Raw genomic sequence first — 10,051 nt, forward strand, 5'->3', positions numbered from 1 at the left:
AATTATGGATCCAGAGGCTCAAAAACCCGACCCTATTAGGCGGCACATACCTATATAGCTTATATATGGGCTTAAAGTTTGGATGGGTTCACTTCAGAAAGTATGGTCTGCTCAGGTCTGCTTTTGGTGCAATTTTAGTGGGGGACAGTTCTTGTCGGTACTGTACGTGGGAAAAATTATTGCGCCGCATGTATTTAACAAACATATACAAACCTACATATCGTTAGAAAAATATTAGCTGTTCACATGTTCTAGCTGAAAATTTACATAGCCGAAAATTCTAGAGAATAAAATGTGACTTTTCCGAAAAATTCTGTCCAAAAATTTCTAAGTCACCTTTTTTTTTTAGTGGAAATGACCGAAATGTGGAAAATTTCATGTGTTTGTAGTGTTCGAAAATTTTAGGGTGCGAAATGAAGGGGTGATTGGAATAAAGCCCTAAGTAACTTCTGATCAACTGCTAGATTCTCCTTCCAGTTTGTCTTGTATATGCTCATGTAACAATTTGGCTTCAGATCAGGAGTCACTTAGAACCTTATTCAAAATAATGTTTGGAATAAGGCCCTAGGTGACTCCTGATCTATAGCCAAATTCTCCCTTTGTTACACGAGCATATACAATATAAACTGGAAGGAGAATCTAGCAGTTTATCAAAAGTCACTCAAAGCTTTATTCCACTCACCCCTTTAAATTAAACAATGCAAAGCATAGAAACCACTAACACAAATTTTAGCTGTCATATGCCATCTGAACAGCTTTACTGAAATGAATATTTGGGTGATCACTAGGGAAGTACAACAAACTCACCATGATTTATTTGAATAAGGCTCTGCCCACTGATTCTTCTGGGTTGACACAATACACAATATTCAAGTCATGGCAACTGAGAAGAGGTTTGTCATTGATCACTGAATAATGAGAACAGACCATGTCTGGAAGTTGCTGCCGTGACACTCCAGTTCTAGAATTAAACAATGACTGTTATAGTTGGTGGCTGTAATTAATTAAAGTATGGCCACATAAAGTGCCTGTCACTCTTAAATACAATTATATTTTCAAAATCAAGTCTACACACATTGAACAGTGAAATGGTGAAATATTTGTTTTGAACGTCGCATTATTGAGCTATATAGATTTGAATTTACAAAATGCTAATTAATGACGTCAACCTGGGAATCATTTATTATACAACTACTTGTTTTCACCTCTACCAATCAATTGACTATCCACTGTTTATTTTTTGTATTCATCAAATTAATTATCCTCAAGCTATATACTGCACATTGTAAGTTGGCATAGAAATTATGGCAAATTCCCAGGTTGACGTCATCTAATTAGCATTTTGTAAATTCAAAAACAAGAAATATTTCACCATTTAACTATTCAATGTGCATAGAGTTGATTCTGAAAATATCTATTTAAGGGTGATAAACACTTTAATAGAGGTTCAACTGCATACAGTTCAAACTCGGTTAAATATTCAAATTACGGGTCATTCCTCAGTATTTTGTCTGTTGCGGAGACAACATTTGGAGATATATTTTATGCCATACTTGGTGAAATCTAAATTTCATGTCTTCAATTTATCTCTTATTGTGTGGTTACCTAGAGAAGGTATACACACAGGTACTTTACATTACTCAAAATTGTACCTGACCCTTGCAGAGACAACATCAGAGAAACCACAATATTTGATGCAAATATAATTCAAAATTCCCCTGGATGTGAAATGCTTTTAAAATCTCTATATTTATGTTCTTTTAGACCAACATGTCTATAATGCATACAGGGTCATGCAGTGTAGAAGCATTTGGTACTTTCTTGTGACAATTGCCATTAAGCAAGTGCACACGTGTTGTGGTCACAACTGCCACTTGGGAATTGCACCTTACAAAATAATTATTACTAGTAATAGTAAAGTAAATGTGCATCTAAAAAATTGCATTGCTGTGACCCATTTATACTTAATTTGGTGACTGTTTGCTGTGAATGCTGTGAGATACCTTCAAGGTTAGGCACCACTGGTAGCTTATTTAACTCAAGCTAATAAAGACCAATTACTATGAGGCTTTTGTTACTTTCTTTGTTGTGTTTGTGGATCAAAATTGAAAATGTTTCATTGGTTGATTATTTAACTCAAGCTAATAAAGACCAGTTACTTCTAAGCTTTTGTTACTTTCTTTGTTGTCTTTTTAACGTATGCAAATTAGGACCTGTTTGACAAACAATAGAATCTGTGTATAATACACTGTGATTTTGATGGTTATTTTTAAAGAAAAAAGTGCATATTATACACAGGTAAATACAGTACAGTTGAACCCTGCTATCTCGAACTCAAACCCATTTCCCTTGGATTTGCCCTGCTTTTCTCAGTCATAACCATTGGCTATCTTGAACTCAGCTATCTCAAACTCCCTATCTCAAACAAAGAGCAGCAACCCTTGTTCCTGTTTCACAGACAAATTTACCCCACTATCTCAAACTCCCAGCTGTATATCTTGAGCAAATTGTTGCTTCCCTCAAGAGTTCAAGACTAGCTGGGTTCTGCACTGTACAGTTGCTAGTTTTTGTGTAAACACAGGAAACAAACATTTCCCACTATTTTATACAGTATAATTGTTTTAGTTAACTATAATGTCTTTTGCACATATTTTTTAATTATAAGGTAATTTTTATCTTCCTGAAATTTGCACTGTGATCAAGAAACTCCTCTGTTTGTCTGTTTTCTACTGCCAATGTAGACAACAGATACTGATAACAACAGCCATTTCACGCAACACTACACCATTTGTGTGTACACTTTACCATTTAACATTAAGCTGAGCCATTTCATACCATGCCACACCATTTGTGTGTATGCTGTACCATTCGAATTTACGCTGTGCCATCTCATGCAATGCTATACTGTTTATATGTAAGCTGTACCATTCAAAATTACACTGAGCCATTTCACACAACACTACCCTGGTGAAAATCTTTCAAGGATCTTTAAGGATCTTACAAGATCTTCATGAGGACCTTTGAGGATCCTCTTGAGGATCTTCATGAGGATCTTCAAAATTCTTGTTAAGATCTTCAAGGATCCTTCATTTTCTTGCCAAGATCTTCAAGGATCTTTCATTTTCTTGCCAAGATCTTCAAGGATCTTTGATTTTCTTGCCAAGATCTTCAAGGATCTTTGATTTTCTTGCCAAGATCTTCAAGGATCTTTGATTTTCTTGCCAAGATCTTCAAGGATCTTTCATTTTCTTGCCAAGATCTTCAAGGATCTTTCATTTTCTTGCCAAGATCTTCAAGGATCTTTGATTTTCTTGCCAAGATCTTCAAGGATCTTTCATTTTCTTGCCAAGATCTTTAAGGATCTTTCATTTTCTTGCCAAGATCTTCAAGGATCTTTCATTTTCTTGCCAAGATCTTTGAGGATCTTTGACTTTCTTGACAAGATCTTTAAGGATCTTTCATTTTCCTGTCAAGATCTTGTCTGGATCTTCAAAGATCTTTATATGAACTTTGAAGATCCTTTAAAGATCTTTGAAAATTCTTTGAGGATCTTCCAAATTCTTGTTAAGATCTTTGAGGATCTCTCATTTTCTTGCCAAGATCTTCAAGGATCTTTTTGAAAATTTTGAAGATCCTTAAAGATCTTGGAAAGAAAATAAAAGACCCTTAAAGATCTTGGCAATAAATTGAAAGATCTTTGAAGATCTTGGCATAAAAAAGAAAGATCCTTGAAGATTTTGACAGCCAAATTAAAGATCTTTGCAAGAGATTTGAAGATCCTTAAAGATCTTGACAAGAATGTCAGTGAACCTTGAAGATCCTGGCAAGGAAATGGAAGATCGTTGAAGATCTTAGCAAGAATGTTATAGAACCTTTGAAATTTTGACAAGAAAATAAGCATACTTAAATCCTCATACTAAGTTAAAAAGAAAAATTGAACCAAACATAAAAAAATGAAATAAAACTTTTTTTTATTGCTAAACGAGAATTACCCATCCTCTTCTAGTAGGACTACTTCTACACTATTTCTGTTCAGACTTTAGGTTAGTACTAAGATTTTCATTTTCCAAAAAATCTGGCAACAGTCCAGCTCAAAGATAAGAAGACCAAAGTATATGTGTTAAACTTGTCTAGGACTAGACTATGACCAGACTCAGACTACTCTTACAGAGGGGGTAAACATGAAAAAAAGGCAAACAAGAGTACTTCAATGACTATATTTCTGAACCATATTAACCTATATACCAAAGGAAAGCTTAGGAATCACACATACTGAATATAACTAATATGTTGCCCTAAACTAATTTGTTATTTGACATCAGATCAATTTGTCCACCACATGGTGTGAAAAACCTAGGTAAACTTGAGAAAAGATAACTGCACAAAGATTGCATGAAATCAAGTGTTTTAAGTGTCAAAACAAAGTACTAGGGTCGTTCTTTTGGATGAGCTGAGGAACTTTTGGAGTCGTTTATATTATGGGCACAATGCCCGTTCAAAGTTCACCGAGATTATTAGGTGAGTTATTCCACAACATCTTACTTAAAATTCAGCTTATAGAGAAACTGTCAGCTTATCCATTTCAACTCAGTAAGAGGATACAGCCGTGAAAACTTCAGATTAATTGAACTAATACATCCTGAGGTACAAAATAAGTGTTTTCGGGAATTCATATGACAACCTCTAAAAGAGCTTTTTAAGTTGGTTACACAGAACCAAGTAAATTCACACCTTCAGAAACATGTCCTTCAGTGAGCGTCGAGGAGAATCTCTCTAGATCGATAAGCCTGTATCCTTGTCCCTGTAACACATCATTTGCATCCTCACTCTCCAAGAGCTCAGAGTAAGAATCATTAGGCGAGGATGGCATCTTCATTTTTTTTCCAGAACTACCAATGAATTCTTTTCATTCAGCCCCTGAGTCAGAGCAATCGCGAGACCTGCTTGGAGTTTGATTGACGATTTCGGTTGTTTCCGTCTCTCTTTTCGCTTGTTTCTGAACTCCAGAAAATGCCTTTCCTTTACCTTTATTTCTGTGTACATTTTCCCTTTAGTTCCGACCATTGTCGATGATATTTGCCGTAACAACGAGCTTCTTATGTTTTTATGCGACCGTTAAAAATCTCGGCGCGTATAAATTCCTATCCCATAATGCAAAACCCTATTTGTTGTCATGTAAGTAGTCACAAAGTTTCCCGAAAGCCTCGAGCATGGCGTTGCTATGCGGTAACCTTCATCACACTCATTGTACAATAATTTTCTGCGAAAATTCCTTGTTGTGTTTAAATTATAAAACAGTGAGCCCTCAATTTACAATTTTGTTATGTTTGAAATTACTTGAGGATTTCAAAGGAACCTAATTCATAATGCAGAGATGTGGTAGAGATCTTGACAAAGTTGCCTTTGAGATCCACATCAAATTCAAAAAGGATCCTTACAAAGAGCTGTACAAAATCATGAAATGAATCTTTTAAAGATATTTGGAAGATCCTTTTCAATTCCTTGAGGATCTTAAAGGATTGTAGAACAGATCATGCAAAGATCTTGACTAGGATCCTTGTAACTCCTAATCAAATTCTTAAGGATCTTAGCAGGATCCCTAAAAGGTTCTTTTGAAGGTCTTTAAAAGATCCTCATTAAATCCTTGAGGATCCTGAAGGATCCTTGAAAAGATCCTGCAAAGATCTTGACTTAAGGATCCTTGTAAGATCCTGATCAAATTCCTAAGGATCCTGGCAAAGATCTTTACAGGATCCTTGAAAGGATCTTTTGTAGGTCTTTAAAAGATCCTCATTAAATCCTTGAGGATCTTGAAGGATCCTTGAAAAGATCTTGCAAAGATCTTGAGTAGGATCCTTGTAAGATCCTGATCAAATCCTTAAGGATCCTTGCAAAGATCTTAATAGGATCCTTGAAAGGATCTTTGGAAGGTCTTTAAAAGATCCTCATTAAATCCTTGAGGATCTTGAAAGATCCTCAAAAAGATCCTGCAAAGATCTTGACTAGGATCCTTGCAAGATCCTGATTAAATCCTTAAGGATCCTTACAAAGATCTTGAAAGGATCCTTGAAAGGATCTTTTGAGGTTCTTTGAAAGATCCTTGCTAAATCCTTGAGGATCTTGAAGGATCCTTGAAAAGAACTTTGCGAGGATCCTTATGAGGATCTTTGTAATATCCTTTGAGGATCTTTATCAAATCCTTGAGGATCTTAACAAACGTTTTTGCTTACAAAGATCTTTGAGGATCTTTTACAGATCCTTTAAAGATCTTTTAAAGATCCTTGTCCTTAAGGATCTTTGGCAGGTCTTTGTCAATCCTTGAAGATCCTCAAAGATCCTGTGAGGTTTTTCACCAGGGTACACTGTTTGTGTGTATGCTGTGCTACTTGACACTACCCTGAGCCATTTGACGCAACGCTACACCATTTGTTTACTGTATTGCAAATGAGTGCTAAGTTATTTTCAATTGAGCTAGTCCATTTCACAATTTCAATTTCCAATTCAACATGGGCAACTAGACCGTTTATCATTTGGCTAAACTATTCATGTTTAGGGTGTTCTGTTTCATGAAGGAACACTTAATTGTCTATAATTTGGCCATGCCATTCCTTTATTAGCTATGCTGTCCTGTAGCTGATCCTTAAACCAGCTTTGTTTTTACTGATCTATTTGACATCCTGGTTTTTTTGGTGGTGACCGCCACCCATAACGATGACTAAGCCACAATCCCAGATACCATACTAGGTTGAACTCATGGCTTAAATTAATTCAAATCATGTTAATGTTCAAAGAGGGATTTTCCATAGTTCAAGGTAGGTTACTTTCAAACTATATCAAAGTAAAAAGGGGAGCTTCTTCATTTCTGTTCCGTACTATTTGTATCTTCATTCATTTGTGAGGTGCAAACAAACAAACCAACAGGCAGGCTTTCTCAATTTATCTTTACTGTGCAGCAGCACACGAACTCAGTTAATGAAATTAAAGGAAATAATAAGTGCTTTCAACAATGCACCAGACAGCAGATAGGACCAGATAGCACTTTTTTTTAAGTAAATCATGACATGTGAGATTTTTTTTCTTGGCTGCGGAGAGATGAAATTCTAAGATAGCCAGCAAATTCACTTGGACAAATCTAGTAGCGCTGATGTAAAATAATAGAACAAAAGTCGTGAAACAATACCTAATCAGAATTCAAACGCCCTAAAGACCCCTAAAGCTGACTACTTTGTTCTAACTACAGGGCGTGAAATTAATTTTTTTTCTGATAGCCACTAGGCTCCTAAATTCTTCAAAGTGGTTACCAATTCAAAAAAAGTTGGTCGCCATTTTCAAAGACAAACAAAACCTTTTTCACGCTGTCGATGTTCTAGATAGACCCTCCAAAATTAAATTAGGGAAAAGATCTTCAATGTGCTACAAAGTGAACACTAGGATGGATGATATACAACATTCAAGCTGACCTAAATCCAAGCTGGCATCAAGTCATCGATTGAGATGCATATGCTGTGTTTTGGAAACAAACTTAACAAGGAAGTTTGCCACGGATTTATCTTTGCAAATCTTTTTAATTCACTATATCTCTCGGTAAGGTTATGATGAAACATGGTAGTTGCCAATTTGGCAATTAATTTTCAGGATTTAGTGGCCAAAGTGAAAAATTTAGTCACATTGGTGCCTGTATTAGGCGCAATTTCATGCCCTGAACTAAATATGCAAATCATTATGATTATCTCTTTCATTTTTCATTTATGGTGGAAAACGATTCTTACTTGTCAGATTTCACTGTTAAAACAGCTTTCTTTTCCTGTTGAAACAGGGTTTTCAGCCATGCCAACAATTTGACATCGCTTTGATACCCAAGTTGCAAGGGTGCTGTCAAAAATAGGGTTGACAGGGTTGCAGCACCATGTTTAGAGGTATTGGAAACAGGTTTGTATGGTGTTTCAACGGTGTTCCAATGGTGGAAAGCGATTCCTTCTACTCAGATTTCACCTTTAGACAGCTTTCTTTTCCTGTTGAAACAGGGTTTACCATCGAAAAATAGGTATCAAAGTGACAGTAAAAGCATTGTAGTCCATAAGCAAAGAAGAAGTGAAGGAATGTTACTTCTAGAATGGCTAGAATTAAACTGAGTCATTGTGTTGTGATCTGCGTGAGCGGCCTAGGAACTCCATTGATGAGGTAAATAAGAGCACATAAAGTTTAAATAATGTACGTAGCCTTTTAATTCTATTTGCCTTTTTTGGCTTTCAGTTTTCCTGTTTTTTGAGGGAAATAAACAGGAACTTAAGAAAACTCCTAGAAAAACAGTTCTAAGGGCTTTTGCTTAAAGCAGAAAAACTGATTTGCTCGTGTTCTCAAGATCGTGCATGAAATAACTGGATCTAACTGGATCTAACTGGATCTAACTGGATAACTGGATGCTCTATTTGGCATCACTTTAAGTGAAATCTTTGTGTAAAAATACTATGGAAACACAAACTGTATAGCAAAAAACTCTTTTGTCATCTCCACTTAATACTTTCTCTGCTTCCCAAGAGTACAGGGTTAGTTTGTTAAAAGCTGAGTTTGGATAACTAATGGTCAGTGTGAAATCTGATTTCATATCTGAAAGCTTTCAAATGAAATTCAGTCTACATGTACAATTCCTTTAGTCTGCAATTTGATGATTGGATGCCCTAAAAAATCTATGGTAAATTATTTTAGAAGGCTTTTAAACAAAGGATTAAACATACCCGGATTAAAATTCAACCCTGGGTTAGCACTTATCAGCCTTCAAACAACTGGGCCCAGGATTGAACAAGTTTCAATTAAACTAAGTTGTAATTTCAACAAGAAAAAGTTATGATCATTTTTACATCAACAATTCCAGGCAAAGCTGCAACATTTGCAATCTGCCTTACACCAGGAAGGCAACCACCTACACATGGAGAGCAATTTAATTTAATTGTATAAAAGGAATAAGACAAATGCAGCAAATACAACAGTATTATATTTCAAATGTTTAGAGTACTGTACCTTGAGTTCCAGCCCAGTGCTTCAGCTTATCAAACATTAGTTTTTCAAGCAGCTCGTTTATATATCTAAGATACTTTCAACCTTTAAAGAAAAAAAAGAAAAGAATAGTTTGAACTTTAGAGTTGAATAGTTGCAATGTACACCTCAAGTCTTGTATCTGAAACAGTATGTAAACATTTGTCCATGGTACTAATTAATTAGAACATCCTAATCCAGTACTAATTAGGACATTCTTGCATGAACAATTTCCAGCAAAACACCACAGTTTGCAATTAGGGGAAAAGGAGAGAAATTAGGGGAGATGGGGGCAATAATGGATATAATCTGGGTTTGATGGAGGAAGTGAGGACAAAATTTATTTGTACAGTTCAGTCAACCCTGTATTAAGCACTCATCCACGGGAATATGGCGTCTAATACAGTGCGAGTGCTTAATACGGTGCCACCTAAGACAGGTTTGACTGTAGTTCGCGAATTGACTGATTGAAACAAACAAACAAAAAAAAGAAAACAGTTCTGACATGAGAGACGTGGAGGGGTGCAGGGGGCGGGGATTTGATCATAATGTGGGCAGAAAAGGTGGAGGGGAGGGGGAGAACAAAATCTAGTTGTCCCAGAAACAATTTTCCTTGTGACAAAACTTATTTCAAAGAAGGAAATTACTTTGACGGATATGGCAGGTGTAAGGGGATTTATTTCAATGACCATAGCTTATTATCAACATTCTCAAGTATGACATCGTTAGACGTGCATTTTGACGCGCACGCTACTCAGCTGGAGTTGAGCTTCCGATCTGATAAATGAATGAAGGGGTAAGTTTCTAAAGAAACTGTGGTGCTGCGTCGGTGGGAGAGTATAGAAGGTAATTTAGTGTTAACAACTGGGTTTAAAACGTAAATTAGCCACCGTAAAGAGTAAAAAAAGCTGACGTTTCGAGCGTTAGCCCTTCGTCACGTAAAGTGATCAATGATCTTAATGGATCTTTTGGGTCCCGATATTTTCTGTACGTTGTGAATGAAAGGACAAGTTTTGCA

The 10,051-nt window shown here is 36.0% G+C and overlaps 1 long non-coding RNA gene across 1 annotated transcript in view; it reads right to left on the minus strand.

The window, feature by feature from the left end:
- LOC149045289 (uncharacterized) overlaps positions 1-9,102 on the minus strand; it is an 11,575-nt gene extending 2,473 nt beyond the window's left edge. The window contains exons 1-2 of the long non-coding RNA XR_016187200.1: positions 9,019-9,102; positions 808-961 (exon numbers count right to left, since the gene is read on the minus strand). This is a non-coding gene — a long non-coding RNA (uncharacterized LOC149045289). The remainder of the gene's footprint in view (positions 1-807; positions 962-9,018) is intronic.
- Between the last annotated feature and the right edge of the window lie 949 nt (positions 9,103-10,051).

This window comes from Pocillopora damicornis, chromosome 5 (genome assembly GCF_964200805.1).
Source record: "Pocillopora damicornis chromosome 5, jaPocDami1.2, whole genome shotgun sequence".
Lineage (NCBI taxonomy): Eukaryota > Metazoa > Cnidaria > Anthozoa > Scleractinia > Pocilloporidae > Pocillopora > Pocillopora damicornis.